This window comes from Pyxicephalus adspersus, chromosome 1 (assembly GCF_032062135.1).
Source record: "Pyxicephalus adspersus chromosome 1, UCB_Pads_2.0, whole genome shotgun sequence".
Lineage (NCBI taxonomy): Eukaryota > Metazoa > Chordata > Amphibia > Anura > Pyxicephalidae > Pyxicephalus > Pyxicephalus adspersus.
The window spans coordinates 171,514,999-171,524,621 of NC_092858.1; the positions used below are offsets into that span (position 1 = coordinate 171,514,999).

Consider the following 9,623-nt stretch of genomic DNA (forward strand, 5'->3'; position numbering starts at 1 on the left):
ATTGTTACATATGTGTAAAAATGATGCAGATGATTATGAATAATTACAGACATGGGAATCAATGTGAGTCTTAGATTGTAAGCTCCTGGGTTGTAGGGATCAGTGATGGGATCAGTGATGGGATCAGTGATGGGATCAGTAATGGGATCAGTGATGGGATCAGTAATGGGATCAGTGATGGGATCAGTGATGGGATCAGTGTCCCTTATACCCTACATATATACAATGTTCCATTAGCATCATTCCATCATATAGCAATCATCATGTTTCCAGCTTGCAATCCAGCCTGGCTCACATCTCAGCCTTGCTCCAGATTTTTGCACAGCAGGAAGACACAATACATGCAGCATGCAACCCACCAAGGGCATTAAAATCAAGCAGCGATGGCCTGGCCTGCAGAGCTTGCAATCTACACCTGCAGACATGTAGGGATAGGTGAATCATCCTACCTAGCTGATGGAGATTGGATCATTTTCTCCCCAGCCTTCGGAAACGCAAGGTGGACGGATTGTTCAGACAGATGTTGATTGAACCCCGATTGGCTCTCAATAGGTTATTACAGCAGCCGATCTGCTCTCATCCTCCCCCGGGTCACTCCATGCCACTTCTTAAGGAATCCCGAGCAAGAGCTGACGTGTGAATGGGGATGGCCGGGCCAGTTGCGGCGCCACCTTAAATGGGGCTGAGAAGAGTTACAATGTATCTCCGGATTGTTTCATGTCTGCGGGGCTCAGCATTTAAATCTGAATGGCGGGGACGTATGGAGAGCAGGGCGGGCTGTGCTGCCATCTGATTGGCTGCTGCTTAGGCATGCAGTGACAGGGGGAGGGGCTGTCGGGAGTCTGAGCAGACTGGGGGACAGGGGAGGGGGCAGGGAACAGGAGAAGGTGCATGGAGTATGTTCAGAATGGAGATATTGGGGTACCTTCCCCCACCTCCTAGATTGTAAGCTCTTCTGGGCAGGGTCATCCCCTCCTCCTGTATCACTGTCTGTACCTGTCTTTCATTTGCAGCCCCTATTTATTGTACAGCGCTGCAGAATATGTTGGCGCTATATAATTCCTGTTTAATAATAATAAACTGCAGTATGACTGGGGTTGGTCAGAGATCTCTGTCCTATAGTGGGGGATGTGAATCTGTGTGGGGGTTAGTAGTGGGGTAAATATGGGGAGGGGGTGAAGTCCATCTGGGGTGTGCAGCAAATGGAGAATTATATAAATGTGAGGATTGCATTAAAGGGAAAGTAGGGTAAATCTGGGGTGTAAAGTACCCCGAGGGGGCAGTTGAAAGTATTGAGCAATTTGACGGGGTAAATTTGGGAAGTGCAGTGAGGGGACATTGTCGTAAATATGGGGTATTCAATTCCAGGACAGTGGGGTGACTTTGGGGTATACAGGGTAAAGAAAGCAGTTTGTAAAAGTGGCCACTAGAGGGAGCAGAGACTTGATACGCCTTCACTCACTTCCTAACAGCTGTGCCATGATCCATCAGCCACATGTGGAGAGCATTGTTTCCAACAAGTCACATGACCTGTAGACTTGCAATGTGGGAAGGAACAGTGTATAGAATACATTGTGTAGCACTGCGCAGTGGGAAACAGAATGCCCACATGAAACAAGTATGACTTCCTTATCTAAAAATAATACATAGGGATTAAAAAAAGACAACAAACAGTAACACACATCAGTGCTTTTACATTAGGCTAAGGGCCAAAGTAAATCATTGCTATTATATATTGTAATACAACAATAATGGGACATTTTTTACTATTCTAGCAGTTCCCCCCACCTTTAAAGGTCTCACATGCCTTTCCAAAACTGCCGAGATAAACAATGTGTTCGGTCCCAGATTGATTAGCGGAGTAATTTCTGTAATGTTAAAAGAGCCATTGCAAACCTGTGCAGTTAATTTGTGGTGCATTTTATGCAGATTGTATTGTACATGGTTTATGTATGCATTTTAATCTGTCCCACCTACCAAAATACTCCGCCCCCCCCCCCATCCTCGGCCGCTCTTCTCGCTCCTCCAATGATCTACTAATGACTTCCTCACTCATAACCACTTCCCATGCACAGTCCAAAGGCTTCTCCAGAGCTGCCCTGACTCTCTGTACGTCTCTCCCCCATCTGCTTGCTCTTGCTATCTTCAGATTGAAAAGAGCCCTTAAAACCCAAAGCTTCAATCGCACCTACCCGTCTTTTCTGTTTCTTAAACCCTCACTACTCACCCATCATTACTATCCGCATCTAATCATGTTCGATTTTCTCCCTTCTCTTAGATTATAAACTCTTTTGGGCTGGGTCCTCCAGGCCCGATTTATTCTTTTTACTACTTCATAGAAATGAGGAGAGAGGGAAAGAGAGAGAGCAGACAGGGCAGAGAGAGGGAGAGGGCAGAGAGAGAGAGAGAGAGCAAAGAGAGGGGAGAGAAGGAGAGGAGAGAGGGAGAGAAGGGAGAGGAAGAGGGGAGAGAGAGGGAGGGGTGGAGAAGAAGAAAGAAGATAAATAGGGAGATGAAGAGTCTCTCATTTGCAACCCTTATCTAATGTACAGCGCTGTGTAACATGTTGGCGCTATATAAATACACAAATATTTAATTTTTATGTAATATTTTAAAATATTTATTATTAATAATAATAATAATAATAATAATAATAATAACACATCAATATGCTACTGGTAGATTTTCATTTACCAATACCTTAAATAGTGTGTAGAAATCTTCCATAGGGGAGGGTTCACACCAGTATTTTGCTATATACCCGCAATGTTCTGGTGAATTTACTAGCTCATTTAATGGCCTGCCAGTATTATGCAATGCTTGTTCAGACTCACTGATCCTTGGCAGCTCACCAGTGGATCTTCTGTGGCTCCTGGACTGCTGAGGGCCACAGCCACCTATGATCCATACTATTGTAGAGACTTGCGTGAGAAACTATTGTGCTACTAACTCATTCAAGTACCATAATTCTTTGGGGTAAATGGGCCCTTAACTTTGACATGTTGTGCATCAAATATGGAAGTGACTTCTGATCTCTTTTTTCATGAAAGGGAACTATATTCTTTTTCTTAAGAATCTGGGGAATCTTTTTTTTTTTATTTATATTATATATATTGTTTGGCAGATTAGAGACAGTTTTACAAACCATGTATTTGGGGGCAGCCATACCCGCTCCTCAATGGCAGATGTACTCAACAGTGGGCCCCTTTGCAGAACTGACTTGGGCCCACTGTTGGCCGAGAAGGATCCAGGGTCCTCGTGCAGTGGCACACTTAGCACCATTACTTGTTCAGGTCATTTCCTGTTGCCGGTCACTTCCTTATGTCACTTATGGAGGTTATGTGACCAGCAGGTAACCAAGGCCCACCACCAAAAGCAGTTAGGACAGGGGTGTCAAACTCTGGCCCGGGGGCCAAATTTGGCCCCCAATGTCTTTTTTTGGCTCCCAAAGGAATCCTTAATATGCGCTGCATTGAAATAGCGGCGCTACTACAAGTCCTGGCATCACTCGCGTCTATTCACCAGCGGGCTCTCTGTCTATGTTTAGCCCCCATAGGACTGTTTTATAAACGCAAATAATGCCCGGAATTTTAGTAGCGGCGCTATTTCAATGAAGAGGGAGTTTCAGCGGCGGGCCACTCATAAGATTTAGCTCGGCATTGGCCACGTCTGACATTTCCAGCACTCCCCCTCAGCTGTATTTTTTCTTGCTACTCCAAGGCATGGACTTGAATGGTTGGATTTTCATAGAAGAATATTGTTATTAATATTGTTAGCCTGTGCAAAAAGGTTGCCATTGAAATTTAACTCAAAAGGCTACAAATAGAGCAAGAGGCATAAGATTGTTTCTTAAATAAAATTAAATAAAACATTTATGCCTCCTTCTCTATTATAAGCTTGTTCCAGATTGAATGTGAAGCAAAATCTCCTTGTTTCCATATGAAAAGGGTTTATATCTAATGAGAAGGAAACATTTCCTCAATTGTTTCAATAAATTTCAAGGTTGGCCCGTGACTGTCTAAGTTTTTAATTTTGGCCCTCTGTGTATTTGAGTTTGACACCCCTGAGTCAGGAGGTGTTCACTCTTCTGCCAGCAGATGGCGTGTGTCTGTGGAATACTCGTTGGGGTAAGAGGGGCAGATGCAGCCAGGGGCAGTACTGTGATTTCATGGTGTAAATACCTGTGAATATTACATAACATTGCATGCAAGTACTTAGCATAAAAAATCTATCTGATCCCAGCTCCTCTTTAATAACTGAAAATGCATGTTCAATAAACACATGGCACAGCTTCCCAAGGTAACCATCATTATTATATTCACCCTGGAATAAATTGAACAACCTGCTGTATTTTTTTCCTGTAAAGGTTCCACATTGTGCCTAAGACAATGGAAGATCGGCTTCTAGCAGATGGAGTATAAGATGGTAAACGCAGTTAATTCCGGAATGTTTCTTCCTCCTTCCCATTGTGAGATTGTACTAACGGTGGAAGCTGCCGAAGGCACAATAGCTGTGCAGTGTGTCAGCAACACAAAAGGCCTGAAATCAAAGGCTTGTTTCTGAGTGCCGCAGTACTGGAAGAACCGACGCTCAAGGACACAGAGAAGCGGAATGCATCTCCTTCTAAATACCGCTCAGTATTTCTGTATCGCATTAAAGCAGTACTCCAACATAACTCAGTACACAGCAAGCGTACATTATGGAACTGTTTAAATTGGATCTCTCAGTAACTTTACAAATATGAATAAACATATCGAAAGGAAAAGTATTTATTCCAGCTTTGACCCCTTACAAGGCCATTCATAACATAGGTCAGTGTCTTTGTCTATTGAAAATAAATTCCTGATACGCCAGTATGTGCAACAGTTATCCTTGAGCTTCAGCGTGGTGACTATTCCTAGAATGAGATGACGAGATTTGTGTTGGAAGCAGTAATATTACACAATATTTATATAGCACCAACATATTACGCAGCCCTGTACAAAGTCCAGAGTCATGTCACTAGCTGTCCCTCAAAGGAGCTCACAATCTAATATCCCTACCATAGTCATATGTCATTAACATAGTCTAAGGACAATTTTTGTGAGAAAGTCAATTTACTTTACTGCATGTTTTTGGGATGTGGTAGGAAACCCATGCAAACACAGGGAGAAGCTGCAAACTCCATGCAGATAGTGTCCTGGCCGGGATTCGAACCTGGGATCCAGCGCTGCAAAGGCCAGAGTGATATCAGTATGAGGCTTTTACTCTGCCCAGTGATTAGATTGCAATATTGATGGTCAACCTTGAATTGAAAGTCCTAAGATTAGAGGCCATTCTGTTTCAAATGTTCATAATCACAAGCAAGTACTGCCAAAGGCACCAGGATTTACATGACGGAGTCCTCACCAAGCCAGGATCTTGGCATCTACCTGAGATGCACTTGAGGAGCAATGAAGTTATATAGTTCCTGCATTGGATGCATGCAGTTACTTTATTTTTCAGTTTTTGTAGTTTTGATGCTGATATATTTGCTTGGTATGCAAGGTTCCTACCCCCTGGGCATATTGTTGAATATGGGTTTCTGTGCCAAAGGATAAAAGCTGAAGGCTTTCTTATCACAGTCCATTAATGATTGTTGTTCCTTAAGATTTCTACAGAACACAGGTGCCATCGTGATCAAACTGATGGAAAATCTTTCTTGCAATAAACATGAAAATGTAGGCTTTTTATGGTTTTGACTATGGTGGAAATCACTAATCTGTGGTGCAGTTGTATAACACAGTGATTTTCAAATTTTTTTAACATGGGAAACCCCAAAATAATTTTTGGGTGTTCAGGGAAACTCTGCTATAATTACTATATACACAGCTCACAGTACCTTAGCATGGTGGTTAGTGGGAAGTAAGCCTCTTACATTGCTGGCCATTGAGAAGAATGTCACAGATAGCCAAAAAGATCATTGGCATCAGTGGTAAGTGACCCGAGAGGCACAAATTGTTCATCGCTCATGGACCCCCTAGCAATCTCTGGAGGAACTCTGGTTGAGTAACACTGCTATAATTTTTTTTAACATGGGCAACCCCCAAAATAAGGATTGGCGTACTGGGAAAACCGACCTGACTGAAGAATTCCTTTTTCTGAACCTATATTTAGAGAGGTTGGGAAACCCCTATAGACCAGATCTAGAGAGGTTGTGCAGCATGTCTGGAGTAGATCACAGAATGCACAAATATCGGTGTCTGTAGAGAATATGTTCAGACCAGATCTGTAAAGGTTAGGAATCATACACAGATAAGCTCTAGAGACGTACAGGATCATCTAAACACCAGACCCATAGGGACTGGGGAGCATTTACAGACCAGCTCTACACAGATCGGTATACAAGCACACACCATACCCATATTAGATGATCTTGGATCGGTAGGTCCCCTTGTTTCTAGCCTCTCACCCTCCTGGAGCACATGAAGTCATTCATTATTTTTATCTTTACATTTATCTGTTTTTTGAGCAATCTTTAGTTCAGCCATATGATATCAGAGATCCTCTTCTTGCTTCTCGGGTCATGGGAGGGCTCTGAATGATGCATGGAATGTATCTTAAATGCGAACTCCATTAAGGTTCATGGTTCCTGTTCACCCATCTGCAGGGGGACTATGACTTCTTTCACGCACATGTCTTAGCCTTTATGACTCCTGATATGGTGGATTAAAATGAGTCTCAGTTTGATAGGTAAAAATGTGTTCAAGTTTCTCCTTACTGTTAATAGAAATTGAGGTGCTTAGGTTGGGTCCTCCATGGTGTTGTAGAGTTAGGACAGGGAAGGAAGTCAATTGGGAAAAATCAGGAAGAAAACCACCTAACATTTTACTCCAATTGGGAGAACAGTAAATGTTAAATGTGTGTCGTTTCTGGTCAACTGGACTACATTAATCTGAGGAAGGTATAAACCAATCAAGTTGCTGTATTATATGTCCAGAATCTTAAGAAGTTTTCAATGGTGTGGACCTTTAGTTTATTCTTCTATTGAGGCTGAAAAAGAGCATCATGATTCATTGGCTTTTTAGAAGATGTGGAAAGGATTCAGGAGTTGTCTGCTTGAGAAGGAGCTTCAATTGGAAGTTGAGTCCTGGGTAGCTCAGGGGAGGCCTCCAAAACCTGTTTGCTGGGAAAGAACTTTGGCCTTCGGCTGGACCTTGTGGTGGACACAATAAGCCTTGGACAGACCTTGGACTGGACGCAAGGAGCCTTGACAGACCTTGAGTTGGACACAAGGAGCCTTGACAGACCTTGGACTGGACGCAAGGAGCCTTGACAGACCTGAGGATGGACACAAGGAGCCTAGACAGACCTTGGGCTGGGCACAAAGAGCCTTGACAGACACACACTGGACAATACAGTAAGAAGGACCGCAGTGCCTTGACAGCTGATTTTGTTTTTCTTCAAACCCTGCAGGGCTATTGTTCTTTTTAAATAAATAAAAATCAAATTAGAGCTTTAAGAGTTTTACTGTGCTTTATAAACTGCGACTGCTTTTACTGTGGAATAATGGCTGTTATAAATCTTTGTTTCCTGGCACATACTATAGTGTCGACTTTCCTCCTTCTTACTTCTCCAACATTTATAAAGAGCTTAGCTTATAAACAAACACCATTAAACCGATCGCACAACTCAACAAAAATCACATCTTTCCCCTGACTCAACAAAGCAGGTACACAGAAAGGAAAATGAGATCTGGGTAGCGAAGCATCTCATTCTTAGTTATAAGCAACTTTATCGTGGGATTAACATTCTATATCCTTGTCTTCTGCCACCCAGCACAACATCTAAATGAGTTAGCATGGCATTCATTGTGTCTGTCGTGGCTTCAATTACATTAGCAAGTGAAGTGAAAGAAATGATGGACTTATCACGGGTGCAATATAATGAATTTCATATTGCTTTATACTGTTGCATGCATTTGTAAATTAATATATGTAATTATGTTTGCAACTGGCAACCGTGAGCATGCAGATTAGTCAGAGATGAGGGAACACTGTAGCAGGGTTGCAAGGTCTTGCCACAATACAAACCTTACATACCAGCAGTCAATTAAAGTTTATGGTCTGAAAAAGAGTTTTCCAAACTTTTTAATGTTAGGGAACCCTTGAAAAAACTTTCAGGTATTCAGGGAACCCCTGTTAAAGCTACTATATCCATAGCTCACAGTACATTGGCATGGGGTCATGAGAAGAATGCATCTTACAATGTTGGACATTGGGAAGAATGTCACCCTTATAGATAACCAAAAATATTATTGATATCTAATAATCTGACCCGGGAGTCACAAACTGCTCATTGCTTAATGAACCCCTGCCAACCTCTGGAGGAACCCTGGATGAGGAACACTGGTTTAAAGCATGTAGACGCTTGATCACTACATCTACATGAGCTTGTTATACATACTATTACAAAACCATTGCCATCTACAGATATACAGACTTGGTCCCTTTTTGCAGCTTCAACAGATTCCACTTTTCCAGGATGTCTTTCCAAAACATTTTGGAGTATGTCTGGGGCAGTGGAAATGTGGCTGGAGAGTAGTTCATTCCAAAGGTGTTTTTTTGGGTTGAATTCAAGACCCTGTAAAGTCCTCTAAAGTACTTCTACACCAAAGTTGTGAAACCATTTATGAAGCCATTTTGTGCTTGGAAGAACGGTCACGCTGGTGCATTGCTTTAAAGCTTTTGTAAAATTTACATCTGAATACAATGGGTGCAGAAGTTTCCCATGGTCCACAGACATTGGAGAGTGCCAGGCAATCCTTTCATTTATGGTTAGATTAGAAGGTGTTTTCATATGTTTGTTGGTTACTCATTCTGCCTCCCAAATTCATTGTGGCTGACAGTCCCCGGGGCAAAGTCAGTCCACCAGGAAGGATTTCCTTGGTCATTTACATTTGCCTACTTGAAAACTTACATGCTCCCACTTTTTCCATAGACACAAAATGTCTAATGCTAAGTTGTATGTTTGTACAAACATCTTTCATTAAAGTTCTATATCTTACAATCCTTAGATGTGGTTTCTGAGAGAGAACAAACCTGTGTTTGTGCAGCAATGTTGTACACACTTGTGGCATTGGGAGTCATCTTAGGGTTGGTTCCTAAGTAATTGGGAGATAAGATAGTATCATGTATCTGGGTTTGTTTTAGCCCAGGGACAAATAGTTTGACCGTAAAGGTGGTAACTGCTATCAAATGTTCCTCCTGTTTTGGTGCTGAGACCTGAAGGAACAATACTTGATCCATGGAGCACAGGTAAAGGTCTCAGGTAATTGGGTCATGATGTGAGGCTTTTCAGATGCAAAGAATTACCAATGTTGTGCAGATTCATGTTGAGAAAGAATTTTATCATTAAACATACACCATAAAGGAAAACTTCACCTGAAGGTAAAAAAAGAGAAGATAGGGAGGATTGACATTGCCTGAAGAAACCATGGGGGTGCAGAGGTGGTCTAGACTCATATGAGAAAGAGCAGCAAGGCCATCCTATTGTGTATTAATCCCCCCACCTGCTGAATTGTAAGCTCTTCGGGGCAGGGTCCTCTCCTCCTCCTGTGTCACTGTCTGTATCTGTCTGTCATTTGCAACCCCTATTTAATGTAC

At 42.3% G+C, this 9,623-nt stretch overlaps 1 protein-coding gene across 1 annotated transcript in view; it reads right to left on the reverse strand.

The window, feature by feature from the left end:
* Positions 1-713, reverse strand: part of LOC140321637 (galactosylgalactosylxylosylprotein 3-beta-glucuronosyltransferase 1-like) — an 86,827-nt gene extending 86,114 nt beyond the window's left edge. The window contains exon 1 of the mRNA XM_072398402.1: positions 450-713. The gene's annotated coding sequence lies outside the window, so the exon portion shown is untranslated. The remainder of the gene's footprint in view (positions 1-449) is intronic.
* Positions 714-9,623: the final 8,910 nt, after the last annotated feature.